This window comes from Oncorhynchus gorbuscha, linkage group LG15 (assembly GCF_021184085.1).
Source record: "Oncorhynchus gorbuscha isolate QuinsamMale2020 ecotype Even-year linkage group LG15, OgorEven_v1.0, whole genome shotgun sequence".
NCBI lineage: Eukaryota > Metazoa > Chordata > Actinopteri > Salmoniformes > Salmonidae > Oncorhynchus > Oncorhynchus gorbuscha.
Window position 1 is genome coordinate 77,054,504 of NC_060187.1, and position 25,701 is coordinate 77,080,204.

General features: G+C 50.6%; 1 pseudogene; it reads right to left on the minus strand.

The window, feature by feature from the left end:
* Nucleotides 1-2,163: 2,163 nt before the first annotated feature.
* Nucleotides 2,164-25,701, minus strand: part of LOC123998086 — a 73,756-nt pseudogene continuing 50,218 nt past the window's right edge.

Below are 25,701 nucleotides of genomic sequence, written 5' to 3' on the forward strand. Positions count from 1 at the left end.
CACCCTCTCCCCCTCCGTTTATCCTCCACCCTCTCCCCCTCCGTTTATCCTCCACCCTCTCCCCTCCGTTTATCCTCCCACCCTCTCCCCCTCCGTTTATCCCCACCCTCCCCCTCCGTTTATCCTCCACCCTCTCCCCTCCGTTTATCCTCCCACTGCTCCCTCCCCCTCCCACTGCTCCCTCCCCCTCCGTTTATCCTCCACCCTCTCCCCCCCCACTGCTCCCTCCCCCTCCGTTTATCCTCCACCCTCTCCCCCTCCCACTGCTCCCTCCCCCTCCGTTTATCCTCCACCCTCTCCCCCTCCGTTTATCCTCCACCCTCTCCCCCTCCGTTTATCCTCCACCCTCTCCCCCTCCCACTGCTCCCTCCCCCTCTGTTTATCCTCCACCCTCTCCCCCTCCCACTGCTCCCTCCCCCTCCGTTTATCCTCCACCCTCTCCCCCTCCGTTTATCCTCCACCCTCTCCCCCTCCGTTTAGCCTCCACCCTCTCCCCCTCCGTTTATCCTCCACCCTCTCCCCCTCCGTTTATCCTCCACCCTCCCCCCTCCGTTTATCCTCCACCCTCTCCCCCTCCGTTTATCCTCCACCCTCTCCCCCTCCGTTTATCCTCCACCCTCTCCCCTCCGTTTATCCTCCCACTGCTCCCTCCCCCTCCCACTGCTCCCTCCCCCTCCGTTTATCCTCCACCCTCTCCCCCTCCCACTGCTCCCTCCCCTCCGTTTATCCTCCACCCTCTCCCCCTCCGTTTATCCTCCACCCTCTCCCCCTCCGTTTATCCTCCACCCTCTCCCCCTCCGTTTATCCTCCCCCCCTCCCCCCTCCGTTTATCCTCCACCCTCTCCCCCTCCGTTTATCCTCCACCCTCTCCCCCTCCGTTTATCCTCCACCCTCTCCCCCTCCGTTTATCCTCCACCCTCTCCCCCTCCCACTGCTCCCTCCCCCTCCGTTTATCCTCCACCCTCTCACCTCCGTTTATCCTCCACCCTCTCCCCTCCGTTTATCCTCCACCCTCTCCCCTCCCACTGCTCCTCCCTCCCCCACCCTCCCCCTCCGTTTATCCTCCACCCTCTCCCCTCCGTTTATCCTCCACCCTCTCCCCTCCGTTTATCCTCCACCCTCTCCCCCTCCCACTCCCCTCCCCTCCGTTTATCCTCCACCCTCCCCCTCCCCCCCCACTGCTCCCTCCCCCTCCGTTTATCCTCCACCCTCTCCCCTCCGTTTATCCTCCACCCTCTCCCCTCCGTTTATCCTCCACCCTCTCCCCTCCGTTTATCCTCCACCCTCTCCCCTCCGTTTATCCTCCACCCTCTCCCCTCCGTTTATCCTCCACCCTCTCCCCTCCGTTTATCCTCCACCCTCTCCCCTCCGTTTATCCTCCACCCTCTCCCCTCCGTTTATCCTCCACCCTCTCCCCCTCCCACTGCTCCCTCCCCTCCGTTTATCCTCCACCCTCTCCCCCTCAGTTTATCCTCCACCCTCTCCCCTCAGTTTATCCTCCACCCTCTCCCCCTCAGTTTATCCTCCACCCTCTCCCCCTCAGTTTATCCTCCACCCTCTCCCCCTCCGTTTATCCTCCACCCTCTCCCCCTCCGTTTATCCTCCACCCTCTCCCCTCCGTTTATCCTCCACCCTCTCCCCCCCCCTCAGTTTATCCTCCACCCTCTCCCTCCCCCTCAGTTTATCCTCCACCCTCTCCCTTCTCTCATTTAGATCAGGATCTTTCAGGTCCACAAAAGAAAGTGAAGGAAGTAGAAGAGAGAGAAAAGATTACAGAAAGAGAGGAAAGTACAAAAGTGATGACAGAGGAGTGTTAGAGAGAAATAAAGTGTGGGTTGAATAGCAGTACCCTTCAGTAGCAGTCCAAGAGCAAAGCCTCCATGTCCCAAAGTCCTGTCCACTGTCCGTTTCCCCAGCAGCTGGTGTGTGTGTGTCTGTGGCATCCCTGAGTAGAGTGGCCAGTGTTGCGAGAAGGAGTCTGCCAGTTTACCACGACTAGGTTCCACAGCCCCCAATCGACAGCCCAACTTTCCTGTGTGTCTGTTATGGGTAAGAACGGGGGGGATACTATTACATAAATAATAGAGAGAGTCTCACACTATGTATAAACTCCCGGTCATTTATTGGGTAAATCACCAACGTTTCGGCATCACTGTGCAGGGTCATACTCTTACACCCATGCTCTCCTCCTCAGCCTTCTTTCTCTCTCTGTGTGTGTCTGATACAGGGTCATACTCTTACACCGATGCTCTCCTCCTCAGTCTTCTCTCTCTGTCACTGATACAGGTACAGGCACTTGTAGAAGCCCTGTCTTCATCTCTATACAAAAATAAAACGGGAGAAATGTCATCCTCCATGTCTGCAGGGCTGTGGAGTTGGGCTGTCTGAGTTGGGGTCCCCTGAGGAGAAAGACAGACTAACCCTAGAGGGGGGGGTAACGCCCCCTCTGGTTCTGCCCCTGGTTTAAGTCACTGAGTCTGGGCTTGCTTGGACCAAAAGTCCCCTCTCTCCTATTTTCTACAAGTATCTGAGGGAGGGGTCTCGTTACAGTAGAAGGTAAGGGCTTTGGGAGGAGGGTGTGGACTGCATCAGGGTTTGGAGTTTGATTAGGCCCAGGTTTAGTTTGAGTTAGGAGAGAACTGTCTGTCTGTCAGAGTGGCAGGAGGACCTCAGCAGTCATTTACACTGTCCTAAACCACCACTGTCTGCTAGCATTAGTGTTTCTATGTATCCCTATGTGTGTGTGGATCAGCATCAGCAATCCTTGTTCTCCAGTGACAGTTGGGCGGTGGCATGGTGCAGGTCCTGGTTCACCCCCCTCTGAGCCAACGGGAGGGAACACTCATACCCCCCCATGGCTGGGGGACTGGGGGCGCTGCCAGCCCCGTTTTCCTGCATCCCTCCATTCTTCTCCGTCTCTCTTTCCCTCTCCTTCTCCCCTCGTACTTTCTTGTCGTCCTGCTCTTCCATGGCCTCCATTCGTTGGTCTTCACTCCAGCGCCGTTTGAAGCGCAGCTTGAGTGGAATGCACTTGGTCTGCCCCTGGGCGGGGGACTGGGGAGGGGGGGTGTCGCCTGGCTCGGCCGGCTCACTCTTCAGGGTGGGAGGTCCGCGGTGAGGGTGGGAGGTGAAGAAGGGCAGCAGGCCTGGAGGAGGGGGTGCGGGGGCCTTGAAGACATCCTCATCCAGGTCCTCGTCGTGGGGGTGTGGGTGGGAGGAGGTCCCGTTGGGGTGGTGGAGGTGAGGCCGGGGGTGTCGGGGGGAGAAGAGGTCGTACTCGTCGCCCCGGTCGTCGGGGTCTTCGTCGCTGATGTCAGTCACCTCCACCTCCTCTTCTGACTCAATATCTGAAATGGGCTCCACCTACAGAGAGACAGAGAGTGTCGATATCACAGTCACAAACTTTTAGCCATCAGGATCCTCAGCACATACAGTCAAACAGTTCAAAGTGACTATGTCCCCTTGTGGGTCTCACCTTGATCTTGGGCAGCCCGGTGCTGTTGAGGGAGCCGGTGGAGGAGGAGATGGAGATGAGTCCTGACCCGCCGGCTGAGCTCAGGTCACTGCCGAAGGACAGGGAGGACCCCAGACCGGAGGACGACAGGGACCCTGAGCCCGAGGACAGTGAGCTCTGCCTGGGGTGGTGGTCCTGGCTACCATCCCTCTGCTTCCGGCCCAATGGAGGAGGCTGCAGCTTGAACTTGAAGGGCGAGAGGTGAGGCGGCTCCTCACCCAGGTGCAGTGGGTGGTGGATGGGGTGGGGGTGGGAATGGGCCGTGTGAGGGTGGGCTGAGTGCGGGTGAGGGTGGGCTGAGTGAGGGTGAGGAGAGTGGGATTGGGACAGGGGTGATGGATGTCGATGACTATTCAGACCTGAGCGTTCTCCTCCTCTCTCTGCTCCTCCCCTCTCGCCCAGTTCTCTCTTGTCTTGGGCGAGGCGGTGTGGCTGGGGAATGATGACGTTGGGGTAGTGGAGGAAGGCTCTGGGGCTGAGGTGGTAGTTGTAAACACTCTGGTGGTGGGCCTGCAGGTAGCGCTTCATTTCCTCAGGGTTGAAGGAGAAGTGGGAGCCTAACATGGGGGAGAGGGAGGGGGACGGGGTGTAGGGCAGGTGGGAGGAGGGGGTCAAGGACAGGGCTGGGGACAGAGGTGGGGCTATGAGCCCTGCACCCCCAGGGCCAGGCAGTGGGGACACGGGGAAGGGGGACAAGTTGTCGGGGTGGACCCTGTGTCCCAGGGGGCCGCGGGAGCCTGGGTGGGCGTTCCCAGCTCCACCATACATCCTAAACAGAGACTCATGTGACAAACGGGGGTGGATCATACTCCTGTACCCTCCTCCTCCTCCCCCCCGGCCCTCCTCCCCCATTCAGCCCTCTCTCTCCCCCCCTATCCTCCCCTCCTCCCCCGTTGCCGTCCTCTATCTCGGAGTTGACGGAGGTCCCATCGCTGCAGTCGCTGACTGAGCCGCGCGCCATGCGCCGAGCCACGGTGCTGAACACGCCCCCCGGGGCTACGCAGGTCCTCATTGGGTGAAAGCATGTCGGACGGCGTGGAGGGTGGGAAGCGGAAATGAGTTCCGGCTGCGGAAGGCAATGGTGGGGCACTCTGAGGAACACCACTACCTGTTAGAGAACAGGAGAGAGAGGGAAGAGAGGAGGAGAACGGAGAGATACAATGATGAGGGGAGTAATATACACTAGGTAATGATATGGATTAGCACAGTCAGTGTTTAAGGATTTAGTGATGTCTGTGACACACACACACACTGAGCGGTACCTGAAGTGGACTTCAGGTACCGCTCAGATTGTGGACTTCAGGAAACAGCAGAGGGAACACCCCCCTATCCACATCGATGGAACAGTAGTGGAGAGGGTAGCTAGTTTTAAGTTCCTCTGCATACACATCACAGACAAACTGAATTGGTCCACTCACACAGACAGCATCGTGAAGAAGGCGCAGCAGCGCCTATTCAACCTCAGGAGGCTGAAGAAATTCGGCTTGTCACCAAAAGCACTCACAAACTTCTACAGATGCACAATCGAGAGCATCCTGGCGGGCTGTATCACCGCCTGGTACGGCAACTGCTCCGCCCTCAACCGTAAGGCTCTCCAGAGGGTAGTGAGGACTGCACAACGCATCACCGGGGGCAAACTACCTGCCCTCCAGGACACCTACACCACCCGTTGTTACAGGAAGGCCATAAAGATCATCAAGGACATCAACCACCCGAACCACTGCCTGTTCACCCCGCTATCATCCAGAAGGCGAGGTCAGTACAGGTGCATCAAAGCTGGGACCGAGAGACTGAAAACAGCTTCTATCTCAAGGCCATCAGACTGTTAAACAGCCACCACTAACACTGAGTGGCTGCTGCCAACACACTGTCATTGACACTGACCCAACTCCAGCCATTTTAATAATGGGAATTGATGGGAAATGATGTAAATATATCACTAGCCACTTTAAACAATGCTACCTTATATAATGTTACTTACCCTACATTATTCATCTCATATGCATATGTATATACTGTACTCTACATCATCGACTGCATCCTTATGTAACACATGTATCACTAGCCACTTTAACTATGCCACTTTGTTTACTTTGTCTACACACTCATCTCATATGTATATACTGTACTCGATACCATCTACTGTATGCTGCTCTGTACCATCACTCATTCATATATCCTTATGTACATGTTCCTTCTCCCCTTACACTGTGTATAAGACAGTAGTTTTGGAATTGTTAGTTAGATTACTTGTTGGTTATCACTGCATTGTCGGAACTAGAAGCACAAGCATTTCGCTACACTCGCATTAACATCTGCTAACCATGTGTATGTGACAAATAAAATTTGATTTGATTTGATTTGATTTTACCTGTGGAGCCCATGTCTATGAAAGGGTAGTTGACCAGGACTAGTTTGTTGAAGTTGAACTTGTAGGTGAACCTCTTCCCTTTGGTCTTGTGGAGGATTCTCTTGTTGTAGTAATACCTGGTGGGGAAACAGACCAATATGGGGTCACACACAGACCTTTATGTCTCATTACTACCTGTAGCATGCTTCTCAATGTCACCACACAGTCACACAGGAACTCTTCAAATGGTAGTGTGTGAGTATGTCAGTGTGTGAGTATGTCAGTGTGTGAGTATGTCAGTGTGTGAGTATGTCAGTGTGTGAGTGTGTGAGTGTGTGTCAGTGTGTGAGTGTGTGTCAGTGTGTGTGTGTGTGTCAGTGTGTGTGTGTGTGTGTCAGTGTGTGTGTGTGTGTGTGTGTGTGTGTGTGTGTGTGTGTCAGTGTGTGTGTGTGTGTGTGTGTGTGTGTGTGTGTGTGTGTGTGTGTGTGTGTGTGTGTGTGTGTGTGTGTGTGTGTGTGTGTGTGTGTGTGTGTGTGTGTGTGTGTGTGTGTGTGTGTGTGTGTGTGTGTGTGTGTGTGTGTGTCCTTGCACTCTGGATCCCCTTCCAGTCAGTCCACTAAAGGATGGTTTTCTAGCTGCTTAGGTCAGCATGTAGAGGAGACGTGTAGTGGACTGACAGCTAGCTGTACTGTCTGTAGCTGGCGTGTTAAGAGGAGAGGAGAGAGAGATAAGAGGTTAGGACTGCTGGCAACGCAGTATGATTAGTGGTGTTCCACTACTGGTGACTGACTGCATGGGTCTGGGACAGTCCGCCAGTCAGTCTGCCAGAGTAGCTGTTATTATCTACTACGGCTGTTATTTTACCTGGAGCCTCCCACTCGTATTATGCTAAAACTTGTGGTGTCTGTGTATGGAGGCAGACTGTAGCTCTTTTTCTTTTCTCCCTCCCCCCTCCCCTCCCCTCCCCCCCTCCATCCATCCATCCCTCTCCCTTTGCTCCCTTTCCCCTCCCTCCCTCTTCCTTTCCCCCCTCCGCTCCCTTTCCCCTTTCTCTCCCTCCCTCTCCCCTCTCTCTCTCTCCCTCCCTCTCCCTCCCTCTCCCTCTCTCTCTCTCCCTCCCTCTCCCCTCTCTCTCTCTCCCTCCCTCTCCCTCCCTCTCCCCTCTCTCTCTCTCTCTCCCTCCCTCCCCCTCTCTCTCTCTCCCTTCCTCCCTTCCGCTCCCTTTTCCCCCTCCGCTCCCTTTCCCCTCTCTCTCCCTCAATCCCTCTCCCCTCCCCCCTCTGCCCCCTTCCCCCTCTGCTCCCTTTCCCCTCCCTCCCTCTCATTCCCTTCCCCTCTCTCGCTCTCCCTCCCTCCCTCCCTCTCCCTTCCCTCTCTCTCTCTCCCTCCATCCCTCGCCCTTCCCCCCACTCCCTTTCCCCTCTCGCTCCCTTTCCCCTCTTGCTCCCTTTCCCCTCCGCTCCCTTCCCCCTCCTCTCCCTTTCCCTCTCTCTCCCTTCCCCCTCTCTCCCTTCCCCCTCTCTCCCTTCCCCCTTCTCTCCCTTCTCCGCTCCCTTCTCCTCTCTCTCCCTCCACCCCCCTCCTCTCCCTTTCCCCTCTCTCTCCCTTCCCCCTCTCTCCCTTTCCCCCTCTCTCTCCCTTTCCCCCTCTCTCTCCCTTTCCCTCTCTCTCCCTTCCCCCTCCATCCCTCTCCCTTCTCCTCTCTCTCCCTTCCCCCTCCATCCCTCTCCCTTCCCCCTCCGCTCCCTTCCCCTCTCCCCTCCACCCCCCTCCGCTCCCTTCCCCCTCTCTCCCTCCACCCCCCTCCGCTCCCTTCCCCCTCTCTCTCCCTCCACCCCCCCCCTCCGCTCCCTTCCCCCTCTCTCTCCCTCCACCCCCTCTGCTCCCTTCCCCCTCTCTCCCTCCCTCCACCCCCCCTCCCCGCTCCCTTCCCCCTCTCTCTCCCTCCACCCCCCTCCGCTCCCTTCCCCCTCTCTCTCCCTCCACCCCCCTCCGCTCCCTTCCCCCTCTCTCTCCCTCCACCCCCCTCCGCTCCCTTCCCCCTCTCTCTCCCTCCACCCCCTCCGCTCCCTTCCCCCTCTCTCTCCCTCCACCCCCCTCCGCTCCCTTTCCCCCCCCTCTCTCCCTTCTCCGCTCCCTTCTCCTCTCTCTCCCTCCACCCCCCTCCGCTCCCTTCTCCTCTCTCTCCCTCCACCCCCCTCCGCTCCCTTCTCCTCTCTCTCCCTCCACCCCCCTCCGCTCCCTTCTCCTCTCTCTCCCTCCACCCCCCCCTCTGCTCCCTTTCCCCTCCCTCCCTCTCGCTCCCCTTTCCCCTCCCTCCCTCTCGCTCCCTTCCCTCTCTCGCTCTCCCTCCCTCCCTCTCCCTTCCCCCCTCTCTCTCTCCATCCCTTTCCACTCCCCCTCCCTTTCCACTCCCCCCTCCCTTTCCACTCCCCCTCCCTCCCTGCCTCCCCCCTCCCTCCCTTTCCACTCCCTCTCCCTGCCTCCCTCCCTCCCTTTCCACTCCCCCCTCCCTTTCCACTCCCCCCTCCCTCCCTCCCTCCCTCCCCACTCCCTCCCTCCCTTTCCACTCCCCCCTCTCTCCCTCTCTCTCTCCCTCCCCCTCCCTCCCTCCCCCTCCCTCCCTCTGCCTCCCTCTGCCTGCCTCCCTCCCCCTGCCTCTCCCTCCCTCTCCCTCCCTCCCCCTCCCTCCCTGCCCCTCTCCCTCCCTCCCTGCCTCTCTCCCTCCCTCCCTGCCTCTCTCCCTCCCTCCCTGCCTCTCTCCCTCCCTCCCTGCCTCTCTCCCTCCCTCCCTGCCTCTCTCCCTCCCTCCCCGCCTCTCTCCCTCCCTCCCTGCCTCTCTCCCTCCCTCCCTGCCTCCCTCCCTCCCTCCCTGTCTCTGGATCTGATTCTCTCTCCTTCCTTCCTCTGTATCACATTCCATTCTTCCATCACATTCCATTCTTCCATCATTCCCCTTTAACATCATCTACCGGTTTATCCCTCTTCCCTCCCTCTTTCTCTGGGGGCGATGGAGACAGACTGGGAGACAGGACAAGCCTGCTCTGTTGAAAACATTGTTTAGGTCAGGCAGCCTCCCAGCAGTATGTCTCTCAATCTCCGACAGAGGAGAGGCACATGGTCCTACACAACTCTACCCTCTCTATCTCCTCCCTTCCTCCCTCTCTCATCACATAGTCAGAGTACGGGAATGCTTTGAAGAGCATTTGAACTCCCTTCAAAAGAGAATAAAGATTCTTTGAGGGTCTGTGTTTAGCTGCCCCCCCCCCAGCCCTTACACACTCCACACACACAAAGGTGAACAGACACACACCCTAAAAACTTTCATCCGCTCATAATCAGATGTAACAATAACCATGTGGATTTAGACTTAGTGAGAGACTTCCAGGAAAATATGCAATGGGTTTATGGGTGCGCTATTTGTTGTATCCGTTTGAGATTGTGTGTATACAATATGTGTGTGAGATTGTGTGTACACAGTATGTGTGTGAGATTGTGTGTATACAATATGTGTGTGAGATTGTGTGTACACGGTATGTGTGTGAGATTGTGTGTACACAGTATGTGTGTGAGATTGTGTGTACACGGTATGTGTGTGAGATTGTGTGTACACGGTATGTGTGTGAGATTGTGTGTACACGGTATGTGTGTGAGATTGTGTGTACACGGTATGTGTGTGAGATTGTGTGTACACGGTATGTGTGTGAGATTGTGTGTACACGGTATGTGTGTGAGATTGTGTACACACAGTATGTGTGTGAGATTGTGTACACACAGTATGTGTGTGAGATTGTGTACACACAGTATGTGTGTGAGATTGTGTGTACACAGTATGTGTGTGAGATTGTGTACACAGTATGTGTGTGAGATTGTGTACACAATATGTGTGTGAGATCTGCTCTCTATACACACACACACACACACCATCTATTGTCATATCGCTGCTCTCTATACACACACACACACACACCATCTATTGTCATATCGCTGCTCTCTATACACACACACACACCATCTATTGTCATATCGCTGCTCTCTCTACACACACCATCTATTGTCATATAGCTGCTCTCTATAAACACACACCATCTATTGTCATACAGCTGCTCTCTCTACACACACCATCTATTGTCATATCGCTGCTCTCTCTCTAAACACACCATCTATTGTCATATAGCTGCTCTCTCTACACACACCATCTATTGTCATATCGCTGCTCTCTCTCTACACACACCATCTATTGTCATATAGCTGCTCTCTATACACACACACACCATCTATTGTCATATCGCTGCTCTCTCTCTACACACACCATCTATTGTCATACAGCTGCTCTCTATAAACACACACCATCTATTGTCATATCGTTGCTCTCTATACACACACACACACCATCTATTGTCATATCGCTGCTCTCTATACACACACCATCTATTGTCATATCGCTGCTCTCTCTCTACACACACACCATCTATTGTCATACAGCTGCTCTCTATAAACACACACCATCTATTGTCATATCGCTGCTCTCTATACACACACCATCTATTGTCATATCCATCTATTGTCATACAGCTGCTCTCTATAAACACACACCATCTATTGTCATATCGCTGCTCTCTATAAACACACACCATCTATTGTCATATAGCTGCTCTCTCTCACACACACACACACACACACACACACCATCTATTGTCATACAGCTGCTCTCTATAAACACACACCATCTATTGTCATATCGCTGCTCTCTCTCTACACACACACCATCTATTGTCATACAGCTGCTCTCTATAAACACACACCATCTATTGTCATATCGCTGCTCTCTATACACACACACACACACACACACCATCTATTGTCATATCGCTGCTCTCTATACACACACACACACCATCTATTGTCATATCGCTGCTCTCTATACACACACACACACACACACACACACATCTATTGTCATATCGCTGCTCTCTATACACACACACACATCTATTGTCATATCGCTGCTCTCTATACACACACACCATCTATTGTCATATCGCTGCTCTCTATAAACACACACCATCTATTGTCATATCGCTGCTCTCTATACACACACACACACACACACACACACCATCTATTGTCATATCGCTGCTCTCTATACACACACACACACCATCTATTGTCATATCGCTGCTCTCTATACACACACACTCTATTTGTCATATAACTGCTCTCTGGCTCTCTCTCCTTACACACAGACAGGCATGGACACACACATTGTAGTGTAGTAACTAGGCACTGACTAACAGGAAGTCAGGATAACAACGCCCTCCATGAGTCCCTGTTTATTTTCTGCCTCTTGTCACACCAGCTGCTCACACTCAGGTGTGTGGCCTTATGCACGTGAGACCGAACACTACTGGAAAACCTGGTTTGTGTGACCAGTGGATGACTGAACTGTAGTGTGTGTGTGTGTGTGTGTGTGTGTGTGTGTGTGTGTGTGTGTGTGTGTGTGTGTGTGTGTGTGTGTGTGTGTGTGTGTGTGTGTGTGTGTGTGTGTGTGTGTAAAGATGAGGGTCTGGCTAGGCTGGTCACATGCCCTAAGGGTGTGTGTGTGGAGATGAGGATCTATCTGAAGTCTGATTAGACCAGTCACATGCTCTGTGGGCACAAGCGTGTGGTCAAGTGTACTCTGGGTGTGTGCTCTGCCCGCACAGCAAATAAAAGACTCATTCTATCCTGGACAATGAGATGTGTACACACACACACAGGACTATAAATGTACAACACACTTAACACAAACTCATACAGTCACCCGCCCTCCTCTCCCTAGTTCTCTCTATACAATAGGCTCTGTTGTAAGGCCGGGACTCCTGACCTAGTCACAGTGGTGTCACAGTGGTGTCACAGCAGTCCTGCTCAATCAAACACACACGGAGTGAACACGGTCGGTGTGTGTGTGAGATGGGGCAGGGGTATCCTACGGCGCCTGATGGTAATCTTTACCAGCTGTGGTGAATGCAACCTCTAACCTCTGACCTGTATGAGCTGCTAACAGTCAACATCATGACCCTATCAGAGGCCCAGACCACAACATGGTACTGGGACCAGAGAGAGAGAGAGAGACCCAGGGCTTTACTGTGCGACTGCCATCTTGGTTTACTCCCATAGCCCTCCAACCAGTACACTGATGCCATTGTCCACTCTCCCTCTCCACTCCCCTCTCTCTCTGAGCACTGGGTTGAGAGGGGATCCACACTGGGACTGGGGCTACAGAGCACAATAATGTCTATGGGATGGGTTTACCATTAATATCTCTGATAGAGTACTGTTCATACATTTCACTCAGAGCAACAACAATAAATAAATCATCCCTGATCATCTCCTTTTGGCACTTTGTTCAATTCAAGCACACACACACCTCGTTTGACACCGGAGCGGTATGTCATGGGGGGGTCATATGGGTCAGCCACCACAACAAACCCTCTGAAGATTCACATCAATAGTCATGTGGGAAGAGGATTGAGGGCACTAAAGACCAATAAAACACACATTGTAGCAACCATCCCCATATGGAACACATGACAGAGAGGGCCACCTTGCTCCACACATATGGGAGAAATCTGGAGACCAAAGTCAGTGTGGTACCCAGGACATCAGCTGGAGTTAACTTACACACACTCTCTCGCACACACAGTTCAAACGCATGTTTTCAAGACCCTGCACCTCAATCACCCAGGCCCATGATCTTACAGTTTCCTGTATAGTGTGCACATGGTGATTTCCCCTTATCAGGAATAATATTGTAATCCAGTGTTCCTGTGAGTTGATACTCCAAGAGGACACGTGACTCCCTGCATCATTCCTGTCTCCTGCTCCCACAGCCACTGTGAAATTCACACTCCCACAGTGAAGATGTGTGTGTGTGTGTGTATGTGGTCTTGTTCTTCTATCCAGAGGGACAAAGGCTATTTTACGCTTAGGGGTTTGGTTTAGGGTTAGGTCTAGGCGGTAGGTTTAGGGTTAGGTCTAGGCGGTAGGTTTAGGGTTAGGTCTAGGCGGTAGGTTTAGGGTTAGGTCTAGGCGGTAGGTTTAGGGTTAGGTCTAGGCGGTAGGTTTAGGGTTAGGTCTAGGCGGTAGGTTTAGGGTTAGGCGGTAGGTTTAGGGTTAGGCGGTAGGTTTAGGGTTAGGCGGTAGGTTTAGGGTTAGGCGGTAGGTTTAGGGTTAGGTCTAGGCGGTAGGTTTAGGGTTAGGTCTAGGCGGTAGGTTTAGGGTTAGGCGGTAGGTTTAGGGTTAGGCGGTAGGTTTAGGGTTAGGCGGTAGGTTTAGGGTTAGGCGGTAGGTTTAGGGTTAGGCGGTAGGTTTAGGGTTAGGCGGTAGGTTTAGGGTTAGGCGGTAGTTAGGCGGTAGGTTTAGGGTTAGGGTTTTAGGGTTAGGCGGTAGGTTTAGGGTTGGGGGTTAGGTCTAGGCGGTAGGTTTAGGGTTAGGTCTAGGCGGTAGGTTTAGGGTTAGGTTTAGGGTTAGTCGGTAGGTTTAGGGTTAGGCGGTAGGTTTAGGTTAGGGTTAGAGTTAGAGTTAGCGGGGTAGGTTTAGGTTAGGCGGTAGGTTTAGGGTTAGGTCTAGGCGGTAGGTTTAGGGTTAGGGTTAGGTAGGTTTAGGGTTAGGCGGGGGTTAGGCGGTAGGTTTAGGGTTAGGTTTAGGGTAGGTTTAGGGTTAGGCGGTAGGTTTAGAGTTAGGCGGTAGGTTTAGGGTTAGTTGGTAGGTTTAGGGTTAGGCGGTAGGTTTAGGGTTAGGCGGTAGGTTTAGGGTTAGGCGGTAGGTTTAGGGTTAGGCGGTAGGTTTAGGGTTAGGCGGTAGGTTTAGGGTTAGGCGGTAGGTTTAGGGTTAGTCGGTAGGTTTAGGGTTAGGCGGTAGGTTTAGGGTTAGGCGGTAGGGTTAGAGTTAGGCGGTAGGGTTAGGGTTACAATTGGGGTTAGGTCTAGGCGGTAGGTTTAGGGTTAGGTCTAGGCGGTAGGTTTAGGGTTAGGTCTAGGCGGTAGGTTTAGGGTTAGGGTTAGGCGGTAGGTTTAGGGTTAGGCGGTAGGTTTAGGGTTAGGCGGTAGGTTTAGGGTTAGGCGGTAGGTTTAGGGTTAGGCGGTAGGTTTAGGGTTAGTCGGTAGGTTTAGGGTTAGTCGGTAGGTTTAGGGTTAGGCGGTAGGTTTAGGGTTAGGCGGTAGGTTTAGGGTTAGGCGGTAGGTTTAGGGTTAGGCGGTAGGTTTAGGGTTAGTCGGTAGGTTTAGGGTTAGGCGGTAGGTTTAGGGTTAGGCGGTAGGTTTAGGGTTAGGCGGTAGGGTTAGAGTTAGGCGGTAGGGTTAGGGTTACAATTGGGGTTAGGTCTAGGCGGTAGGTTTAGGGTTAGTCGGTAGGTTTAGGGTTAGGCAGTAGGTTTAGGGTTAGGCGGTAGGGTTAGGGGGTAGGGTTAGGGTTACAATTGGGGTTAGGTCTAGGCGGTAGGTTTAGGGTTAGGCGGTAGGTTTAGGGTTAGGCGGTAGGGTTAGAGTTAGGCGGTAGGGTTAGGGTTACAATTGGGGTTAGGTCTAGGCGGTAGGTTTAGGGTTAGTCGGTAGGTTTAGGGTTAGGCGGTAGGTTTAGGGTTAGGCGGTAGGGTTAGAGTTAGGCGGTAGGGTTAGGGTTACAATTGGGGTTAGGTCTAGGCGGTAGGTTTAGGGTTAGGCGGTAGGTTTAGGGTTAGGCGGTAGGTTTAGGGTTAGGCGGTAGGGTTAGAGTTAGGCGGTAGGGTTAGGGTTACAATTGGGGTTAGGTCTAGGCGGTAGGTTTAGGGTTAGGCAATTAGGGTTAGGCGGTAGGGTTAGGCGGTAGGGATACAATTAGGGTTAGGTCTAGGCGGTAGGTTTAGGGTTAGGCGGTAGGGTTAGGGGGTAGGGTTAGGGTTAGGCGGTAGGGTTAGGGGGTAGGGTTAGGGTTACAATTGGGGTTAGGTCTAAGCGGTAGGTTTAGGGTTAGGCGGTAGGGTTATGCTTAGGTGGTAGGGTTATGCTTAGTCGGTAGGTCTAGGTGGTAGGGTTAGGCGGTAGGGTTAGGCTTAGGTGGTAGGGTTAGACGGTAGGGTTATGCTTAGGTGGTGGGTTAGGCGGTAGGGTTAGGCGGTAGGTCTAGGCTGAAGGGTTAGGCGGTAGGTCTAGGTGGTAGGTCTAGGCGGTAGGTCTAGGCGGTAGGTCTAGGCGGTAGGTCTCGGCGGTAGGGTTAGGCGGTAGGGTTAGGCGGTAGGGTTAGGCGGTAGGGTTAGGCGGTAGGGTTAGAGAAAATAGGATTTTGAAAGGAAATAAATTTTAGGTCTCCACAACGACAGAAATATAAGTATGTGTGTTAAGTAAGGTCAGAGATATGAGGGAGAGACACGCTACAGAGGGAAAGATGGAGAAAGATACAAGGGGAGCAGACAGAGTGAAAGAGGAGGAAGGCTGCAATGAATTAACTTTTTTTTAGACAATATGTTTTTAAATAAAGACAAACCCTGGAATGAGTAGGTGTGTCCAAACCTTTGACTGAATGAATAAATACATGACTTACTGGTGGGCTAAAGATCCATATCTGTTCCAATACTGTGACTCTACAGGCCTGGACACTACTAGACTATAAGGAGGATGAAATCAGAGGAAATGTGGAGAAGGGGTGAGGAGAGGATGAGAGGAAGAGAAGAATGGGGTAGTGTGAGGAGAGAATAAGGAAGAAGAGGAGGGCAGAGGCGAGGAGGAGAAGGGGTGAGGAGAGGATGAGAGGAAGAGAAGAATGGGGTAGTGTGAGGAGAGAATAAGGAAGAAGAGGAGGGCAGAGGCGAGGAGGAGGAGAAGGGGTGAGGAGAGGATGAGAGGAAGAGAAGAATGGGGTAGTGTGAGGAGAGAATAAGGAAGAAGAGGAGGGCAGAGGCGAGGAGGAGAAGGGGTGAGGAGAGGATGAGAGGAAGAGAAGAATGGGGTAGTGTGAGGAGAGAATAAGGAAGAAGAGGAGGGCAGAGGCGAGGAGGAGAAGGGGTGAGGAGAGGATGAGAGGAAGAGAAGAATGGGGTAGTGTGAGGAGAGAATAAGGAAGAAGAGGAGGGCAGAGGCGAGGAGGAGAAGGAAGGAGGTGGATCTCACATCGTTAAGATGTATTAAGACCCAAAAGGAAAACACCCCCCTCCCTCCAAACTGTGATTTGCAATTAGTGTGTTAAACCAGCCTGTCCTCATCAGACCCCATCTGCAACAGTCACCATGTTAATCACACCACAGTAGAGACCTTACGTAAGCCCCCACCCTAAACAGGGCGACCCCATCGCTCTTCTGCTCTCTCTCTGCTTCCAGATTATGTGTGGTTTATCAGTGCTTAGTCTAATCTCTGTTTTGTGAAGTCAGAAATACAAGAGACTACAAGCCAGCCCATTCTAGCAGTCAGGGGTGGCTGGTTAGGTTAGATACTTGGCTGTTGAACTGTGAAGTTCTCTCAGGTTATGGCTCCTATTCTGTCCTGAGTGAAGCAATTGCATTGCAATGTGTCACCTGTGTATTATTCTAGACTGTACAGATCCGTCCAAAGTGTATGTCAAAGTCTGTTGCGTTGTTGTCAGTGAGTAAATGGTGTTCTACGATGTGTGTGTGTGTGTAGCTGAGAGGTAGATCAGGCCCAGCCTGGGGGATGATACTGTACAGCCTGAGGCCTGGGTGGATGTTTTACTGGCTCGTTACACTACAGGGTCACAGACCTAAGAGTAAGGCTGGGGTCATCACCAAAATAGCTTGAATTGGTGTTTCAGTATATGGGTGTCATTGCCGTAACAGTGAGGCCCTAATGGGTGTTAGGGTCAGTGCCATAACAGACCTGAGTTGGTGTCCATGAATGATGGGCTTCAGAGTCACCTGTGATGGGCTGCATGTGGTCAGACTAGTTATACAGTAGGGAGGGACAACTGACCTTTTTGTCTGGAACAGTTCTCACATCATTTGTTTTAAATCGCTCCTGTACTATTTTTAGAAACAAATATGTGCACATTTATCTTCTGTTGATGCCAGCAGTGAGCAACAATGCCTCATTTATCATAACCATTATAGATAACGAATCTGAATTGCTAAATTGCCTCATATATATTCAGTCAATAAAAAAATACAAGTGCCATTTAAGATGAATGTATTGAAACTGTAATATCGCCAGGTTATATTATATTGTGGAACACAAATCTTCAAAAAGGTAGTAACCTCAGCAATGTGGTGCTTGCTTGAAGAAGCCTATGGTTGTGCAATGGCATAGCATGGTTTTGTTCATTTAGCAGACAAGACGCTCTTTTCGCAGTCAAGACACGTATTTTATATTCAAAAACGGATGTAATATAACGTAACAGAATAGTGCCAAGCGATGCGCATCTCCCGCCTGGAACATTTATTCTCAGAGTGATCATTTGAAACTGGTCTACATTTTTCAAGGTTACAATCAAAAATCTGTCCTCATTTTGATACACAGACGGTGCAGTGTATTATGCCTGTTCCTTGGAATTTTCTAAATTGATTAACAATACTACATTGAACACTGCATGGGGATGTGCAGGACATCTGTTTGGTGAGGAGCACTGGACTTGGTAGAATATTTTGTTTTCATTCATTTTTACAATATAGCCAATTTTGACTTTGTGGCTGTGGTAACCAGTGACAAACGCAAAGTACCCTAACTAGAAAATGACAAAATTAAGCAGAAAATGACAAAATTAAGCAGAAACTGCAGCTCATTGTTGGAACATTAACTCTAAGAAAGGGAATTTAAGGAGCAGCATTGTGTGATACTTGGCAAGGTTTATTTTTTGTGGTGTCCTGCAAATGCACATGTACAAATAGAACATTAGTTAAAGCAAATTAACGGTCTTCAAGAGAAAATGTTGACCAAATAGATTTACAGTATTTTTTTTTTTAATTAAAGAATCTCTGGTAAAGATTGGGTTGATGTCAGTTTGAGTACTAAACTTGTCATCCCTTTTATACAGTGTATTGGTGATTGACATGTGATAGGCTACATGTAGTCAGAGTAGTGGTTATATGGTGTATTGGTGATTGACATGTGATAGGCTATATGTGGTCAGAGTAGTGGTTATATGGTGTATGGGTGATTGACATGTGATAGGCTATATGTAGTCAGAGTAGTGGTTATATGGTGTATGGGTGATTGACATGTGATAGGCTACATGTAGTCAGAGTAGCGGTTATATGGTGTATGGGTGATTGACATGTGATAGGCTATATGTAGTCAGAGTAGCGGTTATATGGTGTATGGGTGATTGACATGTGATAGGCTACATGTAGTCAGAGTAGTGGTTATATGGTGTATGGGTGATTGACATGTGATAGGCTATATGTAGTCAGAGTAGCGGTTATATGGTGTATGGGTGATTGACATGTGATAGGCTATATGTAGTCAGAGTAGCGGTTATATGGTGTATGGGTGATTCACATGTGATAGGCTATATGTAGTTAGAGTAGAGGTTATATGGTGTATGGGTGATTGACATGTGATAGGCTATATGTGGTCAGAGTAGCAGTTATATGGTGTATGGGTGATTGACATGTGATAGGCTACATGTGGTCAGAGTAGCAGTTATATGGTGTATGGGTGATTGACATGTGATAGGCTACATGTAGTCAGAGTAGCGGTTATATGGTGTATGGGGAAGCCATACGGGGTCATGGAGGTTAATGCCATAACAGTATAAGGGTCTTGTGTTTGGGGTGTTTGAGTGAACAATCTTTTTTGTTTAGTGACTGCCATTTCATGGGCAATATTATCACCCGCCATGGCAGGAATATGGGGTTTGAGATGGTGTCAATAGAGTCCATGTGCTTTCTGTTCACTGCCAAAACAGTGTATTGGGAGATAGGGTCAGTGCCAATACGATAGGCCTACAGTATACAGTGTATTGGGAGATAGGGTCAGTGCCAATACGATAGGCCTACAGTATACAGTGTATTAGGAGATAGGGTCAGTGCCAATACGATAGGCCTACAGTATACAGTGTATTAGGAGATAGGGTCAGTGCCAATACGATAGGCCTACAGTATATAGTGTATTGGGAGATAGGGTCAGTGCCAATACGATAGGCCTACAGTATATAGTGTATTGGGAGATAGGGTCAGTGCCAATACGATAGGCCTACAGTATATAGTGTATTGGGAGATAGGATCAGGGCCAATACGATAGGCCTACAGTATATAGTGTATTGGGAGATAGGGCCAGTGCCAATCCGATAGGCCTACAGTATACAGTGTATTAGGAGATAGGGTCAGTGCCAATACGATAGGCCTACAGTATACAGTGTATTAGGAGATAGGGCCAGTGCCAATCCGATAGGCCTACAGTATACAGTGTATTAGGAGATAGGGTCAGTGCCAATACGATAGGCCTACAGTATACAGTGTATTAGGAGATAGGGTCAGTGCCAATACGATAGGCCTACAGTATACAGTGTATTAGGAGATAGGGTCAGTGCCAATACGATAGGCCTACAGTATACAGTGTATTAGGAGATAGGGTCAGTGCCAATACGATAGGCCTACAGAATACAGTGTATTGGGAGATAGGGTCAGTGCCAATACGATAGGCCTACAGAATACAGTGTATTAGGAGATAGGGTCAGTGCCAATACGATAGGCCTACAGTATACAGTGTATTAGGAGATAGGGTCAGTGCCAATATGATAGGCCTACAGTATACAGTGTATTAGGAGATAGGGTCAGTGCCAATACGATAGGCCTACAGAATACAGTGTATTAGGAGATAGGGTCAGTGCCAATACGATAGGCCTACAGTATACAGTGTATTAGGAGATAGGGTCAGGGTCAATACGATAGGCCTACAGAATACAGTGCTTTAGGGGCTAGAACTGGTGTCATATTCATAACAGCCAGCTTAGGCAGGTGAGAGAGACATGGTCATGTCAAGCAGGCTGAGTTGATGAAATGTTGACCGTGCACAACGTAACAATAAACCTATATCTGGGGCCGAAGCCCGAGCTTGGAGAGGAATTGGGGCCTGGATCACTGCCATGTGCATTAGGATCCGTGTGTAAACAGCACATTGGGCTGGACACGCTTGGTGTTATTGAGTTTCCTTACCGGAGTGCCCTGCTCAGCTTGTCGTAGTTCATCTGGGGTTTGCACTTGCGGGCCCCCCATAACCGGGCCACCTCGTCAGGGTCCTTGATGACAAACTCTCCATAGTCCCCCTGCCAGGCGATGACATCATGGTACTCCTCCTTCCTCAGCAGCTCCAGAATGAAGTGCCACAGCTGGATCTGCCGCGAGCCGGGGCTCGACTCGGGTTTGTAGGCCCAGTCTGGAAAGGCAAACCCTGGGGAGGAGAGGGGGGAGACCAGGGAGAAGGGAGTTAGCCTGGAGGTCCGTGGAGCACAGCCATACTGATGGACTGAGACGATTAGCCTTCACGGAGGACAGCACGTTCAGAAAGGCTATGCTCTCAGTCTAAATGTTCACTTATTTCTAAACAGTAGGCAGCACATAAAAAAACAACATTTGGGCCAATAGTGGAGTCACAGGAATGCTGTTTAGTTGCAGGGCAGGACATGAATATAGATTCCAACTCCTACAAGAGGAGAGAGGTTGCCGCTTGTCATGTCAGGTGTTCTCAGGTGCAGAGTGGAACATGTGTTCTAGAAGGTGTGTTCTAGAAGAGGAAAGAGGATTAGTGAGGCCTACTTGTGCTCGGTCTTTTAGTTCTCTGTCTGTAGCTTAGGGATGTATTTAGGATCCATCTGTACACCAGTCTGGTTCTGTTTCTACTGTTATTAACTTCGTGGATATAGAGGGCGCTAATTTTAATTTTTGGATGAAAAACGTTCCCGTTTTAAACAAGATATTTTGTCACAAAAAGATGCTCGACTATGCATATAATTGACAGCTTTGGAAAGAAAACACTCTGACGTTTCCAAAACTGCAAAGATATTGTCTGTGAGTGCCACAGAACTGATGTTACAGGCGAAACCCAGATAAAAATCCAATCAGGAAGTGCCTTATTTTTTGAAACAGCCTCATGCCAATGACTCCTTGGAGCTAGGAGTCAGCTTACGTTTTCCACGTTTTCCCCAAGGTGCCTGCAGCATTGTGACGTCTATTTAGGCATTTCCATTGGAGAATGGCTGTAAGAGACCATATAGGGCGAGTGGACGCATGGTGTCTCCCGGAGAAAACGTTGCGTAAAATACTGAGGTAGCCATTTTTCCAATAGTTTCTTATGAGAAACCAACTGCCTCCACGGATATATTACTGAATATATATGTTAAAAACACTTTGAGGATGGATCCTAAACAACGTTTGCCGTGTTTCTGTCGATATTATGGAGCAAATTTTGAAAACAGTTTGGCGTTATAGTTGAAGTATTTTCGGTCGATTTCTCAGCCAAGCAGAATGAACAAACGTGATGTTTTTCGCCAACAAAAATATTATTTTTGGAAAAAAGGAACATTTGCTATCTAACTGGGAGTCTCCTGAGTGAAAGCATCTGAAGTTCTTCAAAGGTAAATGATTTAATTTGGTTGCTTTTCTTATTTTTGTGAAAATGTTGCCTGCTGCCAGCACAGCCTAGCATAGCATTATGCAATGAAAATCTGAGATGACAGTGTTGTTAACAAAAGGCTAACCTTGTGTTTCAATATATTTATTTCATTTCATTTGTGATTTTCATGAATAGGAAACGTTGCGTTATGATTACGCTCCCGGATAGGGGATTGCTCGTCGCTAGAGGTTAAGGCGTACACAGTGCTGCACATCATCGAGTGTGGCTGCTTGTCACTCACACCTGCCTGACCTGGCCTCTTCTCTGCCCTCCTCTTCTTTCCTCTCCTCCACTCTACTTTGTGTTGTATCTGAGTCATGGTAGACTGGGTGTAGAAACCACAACAGTCATGTCACCGTCACTGCTAGGGCGTCCACCCAACCACAACAGTCCTGTCACCGTCACTGCTAGGGCGTCCACCCAACCACAACAGTCCTGTCACCGTCACTGCTAGGGCGTCCACCCAACCACAACAGTCCTGTCACCGTCACTGCTAGGGCGTCCACCCAACCACAACAGTCCTGTCACCGTCACTGCTAGGGCGACCACCCAACCACAACAGTCCTGTCACCGTCACTGCTAGGGCGACCACCCAACCACAACAGTCCTGTCACCGTCACTGCTAGGGCGTCCACACAACCACAACAGTCCTGTCACCGTCACTGCTAGGGCGACCACCCAACCACAACAGTCCTGTCACCGTCACTGCTAGGGCGTCCACCCAACCACAACAGTCCTGTCACCGTCACTGCTAGGGCGACCACCCAACCACAACAGTCCTGTCACCGTCACTGCTAGGGCGTCCACCCAACCACAACAGTCCTGTCACCGTCACTGCTAGGGTGTCCACCCAACCACAACAGTCCTGTCACCGTCACTGCTAGGGCAACCACCCAACCACAACAGTCCTGTCACCGTCACTACTAGGGCGACCACCCAACCACAACAGTCCTGTCACCGTCACTGCTAGGGCGACCACCCAACCACAACAGTCCTGTCACCGTCACTGCTAGGGCGTCCACCCAACCACAACAGTCCTGTCACCGTCACTGCTAGGGTGTCCACCCAACCACAACAGTCCTGTCACCGTCACTGCTAGGGCGACCACCCAACCACAACAGTCCTGTCACCGTCACTGCTAGGGCGACCACCCAACCACAACAGTCCTGTCACCGTCACTGCTAGGGCGACCACCCAACCACAACAGTCCTGTCACCGTCACTGCTAGGGCGACCACCCAACCACAACAGTCCTGTCACCGTCACTGCTAGGGCGACCACCCAACCACAACAGTCCTGTCACCGTCACTGCTAGGGCGTCCACCCAACCACAACAGTCCTGCGCCGGAAACACTCACTGATCTCCCTGCCGTGATACTACTCTAATGGTGAACACACACACGACCACAACACTGGTTCTCTTTCTATGTCTGTGGAATACTATTCATAATGAAAACCTCTCCATCTCTTTTCCCTGATTCTGTCACTCTTTCCTACTGGCAGAGGAAACAACACGACCTAGTCCTCCCTCCCCCAAATGTACAACGGAAACTCAAAGTGTGAAAGGCGGAAACAGACGGTGGGTGTGGGCACATGTTCATGAGTGTTTGTTTGTTTGTCTGCCTGCTCGACTGACCTTGATGTAAATGTGTATTCAAGATTGAGAATAAGCCAGTGTGTGAGTGAATGAGTGTGTATACATGAGGCTTGAATGACGAGTTGAATGCACTTGAGAGGCTATTTCCTCACGTGGTCATGAAGATGTGACAAATCTGAGCCAGACTGGGTGCTACCGGAGTGTTACATAGTTTAAATCAGAGAGAAACACGGATCACCTACTGTTCAATATGACGAACATCCTCTCTACATAACCATTACTCTGCCTGAGAAGAACAGGAGTCCATAGTTCCGTGATAAATATCAGGCCAAGTCAATGCCGACCAATCCCTTTCTCCTGATTCACGTGGCAGGATCTATACAACAGATAACATGGCGTTACGGAATCAGCTTAACTTTAGACCGCATTTGTATGAGGTCTAGCTACATCATGGGCGTGTATGACATCACGACAGCAGAAAAGTCACTACTAGTACAGATCAGATCAAATCAATTTAATTAGCCCTTCTTACATCAGCTGATATCTCATAGTGCTGTACAGAAACCCAGCCTAAAACCCCAAACAGCAAGCAATGCAGGTGTAGAAGCCCGGTGGCTAGGAAAAACTCCCTAGAAAGGACAAAACCCAGGAAGAAACCTAGAGAGGAACCAGGCTATGTGGGGTGGCCAGTCCTCTTCTGGCTGTGCCGGGTGGAGATTATAACAGAACATGGCCAAGATGTTCAAATGTTCATAAATAATAATAATCACAGTGGTTGTAGAGGGTGCAACAGGTCAGCACCTCAGGAGTAAATGTCAGTTGGCTTTTCATAGCCGATCATTGAGAGATGAGCCCTGAAAATCATAAAAATAACCAAATGTAGCTAGATGTTGGAGAGCCTTTCTAGACGATGGACTGATTGACAGATAGATAATAATGTCCACCATGTTATGCAGCGCCACCATTTAGACCCTGTTACCTAACGCCCTTCACTACGTCAACACACAGCATCTGGCAACCAACATAGAGCCACACTCAAAAGATATGTGCCAGATCTGCTTTATGTAGTTCTATGTGGGCTTAAATAGGTCTGCCTTGGTGAACCAGATTGACTAACTGAATAAGGGCAGTTTGGAGAGTTCTCAATTATTGACAGATTTCTTTTTATATATATTTTGTTTCCGAAACTCAGCTTTGATAGGATGACAGTGACACAGACAACAGACTACACACATCGCGTGTCAGATCAACAGGTGAAATGGATCCCTGGTAAGTAGATAGACAAACTCTGCCTGCCAACCTCCGAAACAAAGACTACAAAACCAATCATCATCATCATCACACGTACAGATATGGAGAGAGCGTACCGAGAGCGTACCGTGTGTAATTAACAGGGTAACCCCCCCCCCCCCAAACAGCCAGCTAAACAGGGGATGAAAACACCAGTGTGAGTTGTACTATCAGTGTAAAGTGATCTTGGTAGGAAACAATGTCTCAGCAACCAGAACCCAGTAGTGTGTTGTGATACGGGACAGACATGTCTTCTCTACAGGGATTCTGAGGACAATAGAGCCACAACAGGTGTCTTTTCATCACACACCAAGGCTGTGTCCTATATGTTACACCCAGAGGCCAAACCTGTCCTGAGTCACCGTGGATCAGTTATCACAAGAGGCTGCTCATACTGACACAAGAAACAGAGACCACGACAAACACACACACACACACACGACATGTCCACAGGTCTGTTTGATGAGGTTTTAAGCGACCCTACAGTGGGCTTTGTGTGAGAAAGACGTGTGTGTGTGAGAAAGACGTGTGTGTGTGAGAAAGACGTGTGTGTGTGAGAAAGACGTGTGTGTGTGTGTGTGTGTGTGTGTGTGTGTGTGTGTGTGTGTGTGTGTGTGTGTGTGTGTGTGTGTGTGTGTGTGTGTGTGTGTGTGTGTGTGTGTGTGTGTGTGTGTGTGTGTGTGTGTGTGTGTGTGTGTGTGTGTGTGTGTGTCAGAATGCATCAATGCCATGCAGGAGAAAAGCAGTGTGGGACCTCACCCCCCCAGACTTAACCTCTCTGACCTCTACTACTCTTGCCCATCCTCCTCTCCTCTATCCATCTATGGTGCTCTCTTTCCCTCCTGGGGGAGACACCAGATAGCCATTACAGCACAGAGAGGTGCCAGACACACACACCATCAATAATGCAGCAGCTAGGCTGTGTGTGTGTGGAGGGGGGGCTAATCTCTGCCCTGGGACACTAGAGCTTGGAGTGTGGAGGGGTGTTAGTAAGTGAGAATATATAAAGGGGAAGGGGAGGTTGGAGGTTATGGTAAGTAGCTACAACTTTTAGTTGGGGGATGGAGGGAGTCCCGGCGGGGTCTGAAAGTGAAGGAGGGAAGAGGAGACAGGGTGAGTCCTAGGACAAGGAGAGAGAAAGGGGGAGGAGGAGACAGGGTGAGTCCTAGGACAAGGAGAGAGAAAGGGGGAGGAGACAGGGGGAGTCCTAGGACAAGGAGAGAGAAAGGGGGAGGAGGAGACAGGGTGAGTCCTAGGACAAGGAGAGAGAAAGGGGGAGGAGGAGACAGGGTGAGTCCTAGGACAAGGAGAGAGAAAGTGGGAGGAGGAGACAGGGTGAGTCCTAGGGCAAGGAGAGAGAAAGGGGGAGGACAAAGAGA